Here is a 10,641-nt window from a genome sequence, read left to right on the forward strand (position 1 = left end):
ACTGAAGAAATACTGATATATTTATTACTGAAGAAATACTGATATATTTATTACTGAAGAAATACTGATATATTTATTACTGAAGAAATACTGATATATTTATTACTGAAGAAATACTGATATATTTATTACTGAAGAAATACTGATATATTTATTACTGAAGAAATACTGATATATTTATTACTGAAGAAATACTGATATATTTATTACTGAAGAAATACTGATATATTTATTACTGAAGAAATACTGATATATTTATTACTGAAGAAATGTTGATACATTTATTACTGAAAAAAGTATTGTTTTAACTTCTTTACAGATACTTAACACATGTCACACAATCTGGTCTAATCATTGGAGAAGAGGATTGTTGGAATACTAGTGAAGAAAGCATCAAAATTAGGAATGATAAACATTGTACAAGTGAACATCTAATCAGGTGTACAATTGACATCTAGTCAGGTGTACAAGTGGACATCTAGACAGGTGTACAAGTGAACCTCTAACCAGGTGTACAAGTGGACATCTAACCAGGTGTACAAGTGGACATCTAGACAGGTGTACAAGTGGACATCTAGACAGGTGTACAAGTGGACATCTAGACAGGTGTACAAGTGGACATCTAGTCAGGTGTACAAGAGGACATCTAGACAGGTGTACAAGTGGACATCTAACCAGGTGTACAAGTGGACATCTAGACAGGTGTACAAGTGGACATCTAGTCAGGTGTACAAATGCACATCTAGTTGGATAAAAAAAATAGTGTTAGCATGATTTTTGATCTTTCAAATTAAATCTGCGTGTTATAAGACGAAAATGAAAAAAATAACATAAAACATGAATAGCAAAACAAAGTGATTTTTGAAAAATTCAGTCAAATTATCCAGGAATAACTGGGCCCTGTGTGATTCTCATACCATCATGTCTTCAATCTGAATTTATCAGAACAGTGTACAATATCAGTAGAGTGTATTAGTATAAATTATATTTCATTTCATAAACTTGTAATTACAATATATTATACATGTAAAAAACTCTATAAAAAAGGAACCATGAACAAGGTGGTAGATTTAAACAGTTTCCTTAAGACTGTATTGACATTGTAGTGCCTAGGTGGTAGATTTAAACATTTACCTTAAGACTATTGACATTGTAGTGACAAGGTGGTAGATTTAAACATTTACCTTAAGACTATTGACATTGTAGTGACAAGGTGGTAGATTTAAACATTTACTTAAGACTGTATTGACATTGTAGTGACAAGGTGGTAGATTTAAACATTTACCTTAAGACTATTGACATTGTAGTGACAAGGTGGTAGATTTAAACAGTTTCCTTAAGACTGTATTGACATTGTAGTGACAAGGTGGTAGATTTAAACATTTACCTTAAGACTATTGACATTGTAGTGACAAGGTGGTAGATTTAAACATTTACTTAAGACTGTATTGACATTGTAGTGACAAGGTGGTAGATTTAAACATTTACCTTAAGACTATTGACATTGTAGTGACAAGGTGGTAGATTTAAACATTTACTTAAGACTGTATTGACATTGTAGTGACAAGGTGGTAGATTTAAACAGTTTCCTTAAGACTGTATTGACATTGTAGTGCCTAGGTGGTAGATTTAAACATTTACCTTAAGACTATTGACATTGTAGTGACAAGGTGGTAGATTTAAACATTTACCTTAAGACTATTGACATTGTAGTGACAAGGTGGTAGATTTAAACATTTACTTAAGACTGTATTGACATTGTAGTGACAAGGTGGTAGATTTAAACATTTACCTTAAGACTATTGACATTGTAGTGACAAGGTGGTAGATTTAAACATTTACTTAAGACTGTATTGACATTGTAGTGACAAGGTGGTAGATTTAAACAGTTTCCTTAAGACTATTGACATTGTAGTGACAAGGTGGTAGATTTAAACATTTACCTTAAGACTATTGACATTGTAGTGACAAGGTGGTAGATTTAAACATTTACCTTAAGACTATTGACATTGTAGTGACAAGGTGGTAGATTTAAACATTTACTTAAGACTGTATTGACATTGTAGTGACAAGGTGGTAGATTTAAACAGTTTCCTTAAGACTATTGACATTGTAGTGACAAGGTGGTAGATTTAAACATTTACCTTAAGACTATTGACATTGTAGTGACAAGGTGGTAGATTTAAACATTTACCTTAAGACTATTGACATTGTAGTGACAAGGTGGTAGATTTAAACATTTACTTAAGACTATTGACATTGTAGTGACAAGGTGGTAGATTTAAACATTTACTTAAGACTATTGACATTGTAGTGACAAGGTGGTAGATTTAAACATTTTCCTTAAGACTATATTGACATTGTAGTGACAAGGTGGTAGATTTAAACAGTTTCCTTAAGACTGTATTGACATTGTAGTGACAAGGTGGTAGATTTAAACATTTACTTAAGACTATTGACATTGTAGTGACAAGGTGGTAGATTTAAACATTTACCTTAAGACTATCGACATTGTAGTGACAAGGTGGTAGATTTAAACATTTTCCTTAAGACTGTCGACATTGTAGTGACAAGGTGGTAGATTTAAACATTTACTTAAGACTATTGACATTGTAGTGACAAGGTGGTAGATTTAAACATTTACTTAAGACTATTGACATTGTAGTGACAAGGTGGTAGATTTAAACAGTTTCCTTAAGACTATTGACATTGTAGTGAGTGTAAAATGCAGGAGGTTTTAAATCATGATTATATTTATGTAATATATGTGTGTGTGTGTGTGTGTGTGTGCGTGCGTGCGTGCGTGCGTGCGTGCGTGCGTGCGTACGTGCGTGCGTGTCTGTCTGTCTGTCTGTCTGTCTGTCTGTGTAAGTGACTTATCTATAGATTGTGGTAAACATACTGTAAACAGTTTTTGTAGTTTCAGCCTGTCAACCCATTCCTATATTTACTATTGCCTCAAAACTAGCAAAAAACTCCGTTATTTGTTGGAAAACTATTCCTATATTCCTCCTATATTTGGAAGAAGACTTGGTTAACAGCCTGTAGTTATGTTGTGATAGTTTGGATTTATATTCTCATACAACATACTTGTTTATTTGTGCTGTAATAAACATTTGTCAGGTATCTTGATGTTGACAGTAAATTTTCCAGATGTATTTTGATCAGTTGTCTCATTTTTTTTTTTTAGACAATTATTTCATTTTGTCCCAATAATTGATTTGAAGGTGTTGATATTCCATCAGTGAGGTGGTAGAGTTCCTCGTCGACAAGCTGCTTTATCTCAGGGTCCCTGACGTCATCGTATAACAGATCTGTATCAAGTTAGCAAACAGCTTAAATAAAACCATCATAATTTATTATATTTGTGGAATAGGAGCTTTGTGTTTAAACTATTTTTTTAAAACATTAATTATAGAATTGTCTTGCAAAAAGAAGTGAAAAAAAGTTTTCAAAGCTGGCAGAAGTTGTTAATACGAAGAAATGTTGCAAAATATAACTTTATTTAAGATGTATTCGTTAGTTGAGAAATGAATGACTTATTTCAGTGTGACAGTTTCGGAAGAGTTTATAAAATACATGATAAATCCTGAGTATAAAATGTTCCACGAAAAGGCATTATGATAACATGGACAACTACGAAAAGTTGAAAATGGAGATTTTTTTTTTATTAAAGGTTGATAATGTATTAAATATGTTTACATGTTGTTAATCACAGTAAGTAATGTGTAATGTATAATCACTATTTACTAAAACTGGTTTTCTGGGATATACTACAGTGTGTTGTAGAGTGTGATTCAGTTTTGTGAAATTCAGTCACAACTTGACTTAACAACATTTTATCTTTGCACATGACAAACATATTCCAGTATTTTTGCATATTTGTGAGAATTTTTAAAGCTTGGAACCAGAGCTGCTCTGAAAAGGAGACAATTATGTAATACATAGAGAAATGTGAATTACATGATTGTGTTGTCTATTTTATGGTTATATTCCTGGCAGCTATGTGTAGATGATGTTTGAGGTTTGACAACAAACTGTAAATAGACGTATAAATTGTCATAATAATAGATTGTATGTATTACATGCATTGTACAGATGTATTGACTGTAAATATTATTTATTATATATAAGCATTAAGATTTCCTACACTGATACCTACACTTGATATAATCATTGTATTTACTTTAGCTTCTCAGTTTGAAAGAAAAACAATTCTTTCTGATTGATTACTACTGACTGAGATACTAGACTAAGCTTTTCTCTGGGACTTCAGCATACTACACTGACCTCTCCATTAGGACTTCAGCATACTAGTCTAAGCTGTTCTCTGGGACTTCAGCATACTAGACTAAGCTTTTCTCTGGGACTTCAGCATACTACACTGACCTCTCCGTTAGGACTTCAGCATACTAGTCTAAGCTGTTCTCTGGGACTTCAGCATACTACACTGACCTCTCCCTTAGGACTTCAGCATACTAGTCTAAGCTGTTCTCTGGGACTTCAGCATACTAGACTAACTGGGACTTCAGCATACTACACTGACCTCTCTCTTAGGACTTCAACATACTAGTCTAAGCTTTTCTCTGGGACTTCAGCATACTACACTGACCTCTCCGTTAGGACTTCAGCATACTAGTCTAAGCTGTTCTCTGGGACTTCAGCATACTACACTGACCTCTCCCTTAGGACTTCAGCATACTAGTCTAAGCTGTTCTCTGGGACTTCAGCATACTAGACTAAGCTTTTCTCTGGGACTTCAGCATACTACACTGACTTCTCCCTTAGGACTTCAACATACTAGTCTAAGCTTTTCTCTGGGACTTCAGCATACTACACTGACCTCTCCCTTAGGACTTCAACATACTAGTCTAAGCTGTTCTCTGGGACTTCAGCATACTAGACTAAGCTTTTCTCTGGGACTTCAGCATACTACACTGACCTCTCCCTTAGGACTTCAACATACTAGTCTAAGCTTTTCTCTGGGACTTCAGCATACTACACTGACCTCTCCCTTAGGACTTCAACATACTAGTCTAAGCTTTTCTCTGGGACTTCAGCATACTACACTGACCTCTCCCTTAGGACTTCAGCATACTACACTGACCTCTTCCTTAGGACTTCAGCATACTAGTCTAAGCTTTTCCCTGTGACTTCAGCATACTAGTCTAAGCTTTTCCCTGGGACTTCAGCATACTAGTCTAAGCTTTTCCCTGGGACTTCAGCATACTAGACTAAGCTTTTCCCTGGGACTTCAGCATACTAGTCTAAGCTTTTCTCTGGGACTTCAGCATACTACACTGACCTCTCCCTTAGGACTTCAGCATACTACACTGACCTCTTCCTTAGGACTTCAGCATACTAGTCTAAGCTTTTCCCTGTGACTTCAGCATACTAGTCTAAGCTTTTCCCTGTGACTTCAGCATACTAGTCTAAGCTTTTCCCTGGGACTTCAGCATACTAGACTAAGCTTTTCCCTGGGACTTCAGCATACTAGCCTAAGCTTTTCTCTGGGACTTCAGCATACTAGCCTAAGCTTTTCCCTGGGACTTCAGCATACTAGACTTAGCTTTTCCCTGGGACTTCAGCATACTACACTGACCTCTTCCTTAGGACTTCAGCATACTAGTCTAAGCTTTTCCCTGTGACTTCAGCATACCAGACTAAGCTTTTCCCTGGGACTTCAGCATACTAGTCTAAGCTTTTCTCTGGGACTTCAGCATACTACACTGACCTCTCCCTTAGGACTTCAGCATACTACACTGACCTCTTCCTTAGGACTTCAGCATACTAGTCTAAGCTTTTCCCTGTGACTTCAGCATACTAGTCTAAGCTTTTCTCTGGGACTTCAGCATACTAGCCTAAGCTTTTCCCTGGGACTTCAGCATACTAGACTTAGCTTTTCCCTGGGACTTCAGCATACTAGTCTAAGCTTTTCTCTGGGACTTCAGCATACTAGTCTAAGCTTTTCTCTGATACTTCAGCATACTACACTGACCTCTCCCTTAGGACTTCAGCATACTACACTGAGCTGTCCCTTAGGACTTCAGCATACTAGACTAAGCTTTTCCCTGGGACTTCAGCTTACTACACTGAGCTCTCCCTTGGGACTTCAACATATCACACTGACCTCTCCCATGGGACTCTAGCATATCACACTGACCTCTCCCTTGGGATTTCAGCATACTAGACTAAGCTCTCCCTTATAACTTTAGCATACTAGACCGAGTTCTCCCTTGGGATTTCAGCATACTTGACTGTGCTCTCCCTTGGGACTTCAGCATACTAGACTGTGCTCTCCCTTGGGATTTCAGCATACTAGACTGTGCTCTACCTTGGGACTTCAGCATACTAGATTGTGCTCTCCCTTGGGACTTCAGCATACTAGTCTCTGCTCTCCCTTGGGATTTCAGCATACTAGACTGAGCTCTACCTTGGGACTTCAGCATACTAGACTGTGCTCTCCCTTGGGACTTCAGCATACTAGACTGTGCTCTCCCTTGGGATTTCAGCATACTAGACTGTGCTCTACCTTGGGACTTCAGCATATTAGACTAAGCTCTCCCTTGGGATTTCAGCATACTAGATTGTGCTATCCTATTGTTACACGTTATGTTAAAAGATTAAAAACTAGAAAATATATTAATTATGATGAAAAGTCATTTATGATTGTCCATAATTGTTGTGCTTCATGCTACAAGTCTGAAATTTGGTCTAGACACTGATGTCTTTTAATCTTTTTTTTCTGTTTTTCATCACATTCTTTGTCATTTGTGAGCTTATTCAAACCAATTGTACTGTACCGCTTGTGTAGGATTTTATATGTACTCATCAATAAATAGTAAAACAAGCAGTGAAGACTTCTGTTAATAACCTAGTACATATTATACTGACAGTGGTGACTGAATAAACAGTTTACATGTTTACGCACATCGGTTACTAAAGATCAGATGACAGGGGAACCTCTCAGTTTGCCAGGCCACCACTTCCTAATTTACTTTTAAGATTTACATTAGATTACTCATCATGCCAAGACTGTGACTGTATTTTTCTTTTCTACCTCCACTGAAAAAATTAAGTATAATGACATCCAGCACTTTCTGTGAAGTCTTATGAATGTATTTCATGAGATTAACCTGTTCTATATAGGTCAGTATCCAGGACACTTCTGGCTTTCATGCCAACATTGAATTTCCAAAACACCATTCAGAGAATATGGCTTAGCATGCCACCATTTAATGGTCAAAACACCATTCAGGGAATATACCTTTGCATGCCAACATTGAATGGTCAAAACACCATTCAGGGAATATACCTTTGCATGCCAACATTGAATGGTCAAAACACCATTCAGGGAATATACCTTTGCATGCCACCATTGAATGGTCAAAACACCATTCAGGGAATATACCTTTGCATGCCACCAGTGGCATGGGCAGACTGGCAGACAGTAACAAGGTCATGCTGGGCCAACGCTGTACCGACTTGCATTTTGGTTTTTCTACACCAAGATGGTAGACAATTTGATGGGGACAAGTGTAATGAGCAGATAGCTGATTTATTAAAGGACATGACATATTGCCAAGCTTGGATTGTCAATCATTTCACACCTAGCCCAAATGCAAGTATGTAATAGAAAGTATAGGGAACATGCTCATTTGCTATTATAATTAAAATAAATTATCAGAATGATTTCTCATTAATATTCATTAATTAAATAAATTCACTGGCACGGCATTGTTACCGTAACACCAAACGTTTTAATACAATGTCAGACAAGAAAAGAGAACAAAGGTTATCACGTCAAAAGAAATGTGAAGACATCATGGACGTAAGGGAGAGGACACAAGGAAGCCAGTATGTGTTCTATAAACGAACATTCTGTTTTACAATCACATCTAGTTCCTTCTCATACAGTCAAGTTATTTATAATCTTATTTATCTTCGATTCTATATACATATTCGTACATAGCTGAACATTGATTTGCCAGCTTACAAACTGAACAATGTGTGATATATTGAATGTATAATTCTCGTAAAAACACCATAAGAAATAAAACAAAAGAGGCCCATGGGGTCTGTATGTCCCACCTGGCTATAGCTATTCATTCAATTAACAAAAAAAAGACAAATAATTTCTGAAATAATTTTTCTACAAGGCCTCGGCCTTGTGGTCGAATGAAGTCGGATCCAGTGGTTATACAAAATTGAGTGCGATCTCCAAGGAATGTTCCAGTGCAAAGGAAACTTTGACAGTTTCTTGGTACGGAAGAAGGATTTTAAAGAATGTCATGCATTTCCCCTATAAGGCTCCACACCTCTGGGCTTAGGAGGGTCAGACTTCTGATTTATACAAATTTTGGTTCCTTTCATCCAAGTATGCTTCATATCAAATGGGACATATTTAGGTATTCTTACAAAAGAATGAGAATAAATTTCTCTATTTCCCCTTTTGGGCCCCACTGAAGGGGGCTACACCCAAGGATACTTCAGACCAAATTGGGACAAAGAATCCTGAAAGCCCAACAGAAGAAAGATTTAAACGATATTGATCTATTCCCCCGACAGGATTAGCCCAAGGAACCAAGACCAATTGTTCACGCAAAATTTATTCTCCTTCAGCCAAAAATACTTTCCAGCAAATTTGAACAGAATCCATGCATAGTTTCAGAAAAACGGTATAAGCTCTATTTTCCTTATTGGGCCTTGGCCCATTTGGCTGACACTGTTTATAAAATGCTGATTCTTCTCCAATCAAACATTGGTTAGACCAAATCAAGAAAGAATCCTTTGCTTCCCCACAAAAGAGGAAGTATTTGAATAGATTTGCTAAATTTCCCATGTTGGGCCGACACCCACTGTTCGTACAAAATTTAAGTTCTTCTTCAATCAGGAATGCTACAGATAAAATCAGAACAGAATCCTAGCATTCCCACAGAAGGACTATAAAGGCTTTGCATTTTTTCCTATATAAGGCCCCAACCCAGGGGGCCTACATCCAGAGTTTAAACAAAAATAATTTTCACTTCACTTAAGGATGCTTTAGACCAAAGTGAGACAGAACCATGAAATTCCTAAAGAAGAATGGTTTTAGTAGACACTCGCCTTGCCTTCCACAATGAGGGGTAAGTCAGATAGCTGTTTTTGTGTGAATATTCTTGTCCACCTGCCTAGTTCTACCAAATCTGAACAGATCACAACTTAAAATCCAAGAACAGGCTTATTAAAACTGAAAATGCACTGAATGTCCTTGTTTGCACATGGGACCAATTATAAAATTAGTTGACTGGCATTTTCGGATTTTTCCAGATCTAACATTTATTTGGCGGAAAACACAGTAACAGTTAGCAACAATTTTCACTCAAATACGGAGTTTGCGAGAACTTTAACAACAGAATTTACAATTTGCAACTCCCCAATTTGACACAATGATTTTCAAGGAGGTCAAACAATTTGAATGACATATTTTATACAGCTGGTCTTCAGGTACTTTCCTACAAAAATATACATGTATTTCTCATTGGATGGCCAAAATTGATGGCCTCGTTTGATGGCTGACATTTTATTTTGTATGTGGATGTACCTTTGCTTCCATTTAGGAATAAGATTAAATGCCATAATTTCAAAATTTGATAATTAAGTTGTTTCAATAATTAGATAAATAAGCAGTAATTTCTGCATGTAAAAACACAACAAAAACATTATTATGTTCAAATGTTTTTAAGCCATATGGAAATTTAAATATTTTTTCAATGCAATACCTAAGTGACTATTTTTCATATATATAATTTTTAAACTTCACACATCCAAGGTTATACATAAGACGTAGAAAATGTACACAAACACACAAGTGAATAACGCCTTTTCAATACAAATTTAGTTTGAAATACAGTAGAACTAAACAATTAAAACTGCTTCATACAGGTGTTCATTCTGTTTGTGATGCTCAGGACGTGAATTTTGAAGCCTAGGAGGAAACTCCAGTGTGATCGAAAGAAAAGTCAAAATCTAAGTATGGAGATGCAGTAATTACAAAACAATTAATTAGAAATTACATTTTGTATATGGTTAGTTTTCTTCTTCTTTTTCTTGATCTCAAAAGATTGATTTAGGTTTTTCACAACGAAAATGTATGAAATTTCTACCCACCATTCCATATAAAACATGAAATTCAATCAAATTCAACTTTAGCACATTTATAGTTGCTTGTGTATTTGATGACTTAACACAAACAATACTTATAACAAAATACATACATCTGAATACAAGGTATTAAAACATAGACCATTAAACCAAACTGGACAAAGGTCTGTCTAACTCACTTCTATTACAGTAAAATCGGTTACAATGAATACATTGTAACAATGTTACAACGTGATTTTATTAACAACTAACTACAGCTACACTACAGACCGACAGCATGGGTTGGTTTAAGGGTCGTGTGTGGTGTAGGTAAACAGACAGAAAAGATAATACGTGTTGTTACACGCATACTGTATAGTACATACCCGGACTCTATAAATAGATCAACAGCGAAGAGTTTCTGACAAGCAATAATAAGTAATATGTGGACCGAACGTCCGGAGATTTATAAGGGAGAATGGAAATAAGTTTAAAACAACGCTCTTAACGAGAAAGGTA

This window comes from Ylistrum balloti, unplaced genomic scaffold, assembly GCF_031769215.1.
Source record: "Ylistrum balloti isolate Yb309-2 unplaced genomic scaffold, AGI_CSIRO_Ybal_v1 Utg370966, whole genome shotgun sequence".
NCBI classification, from domain to species: domain Eukaryota; kingdom Metazoa; phylum Mollusca; class Bivalvia; order Pectinida; family Pectinidae; genus Ylistrum; species Ylistrum balloti.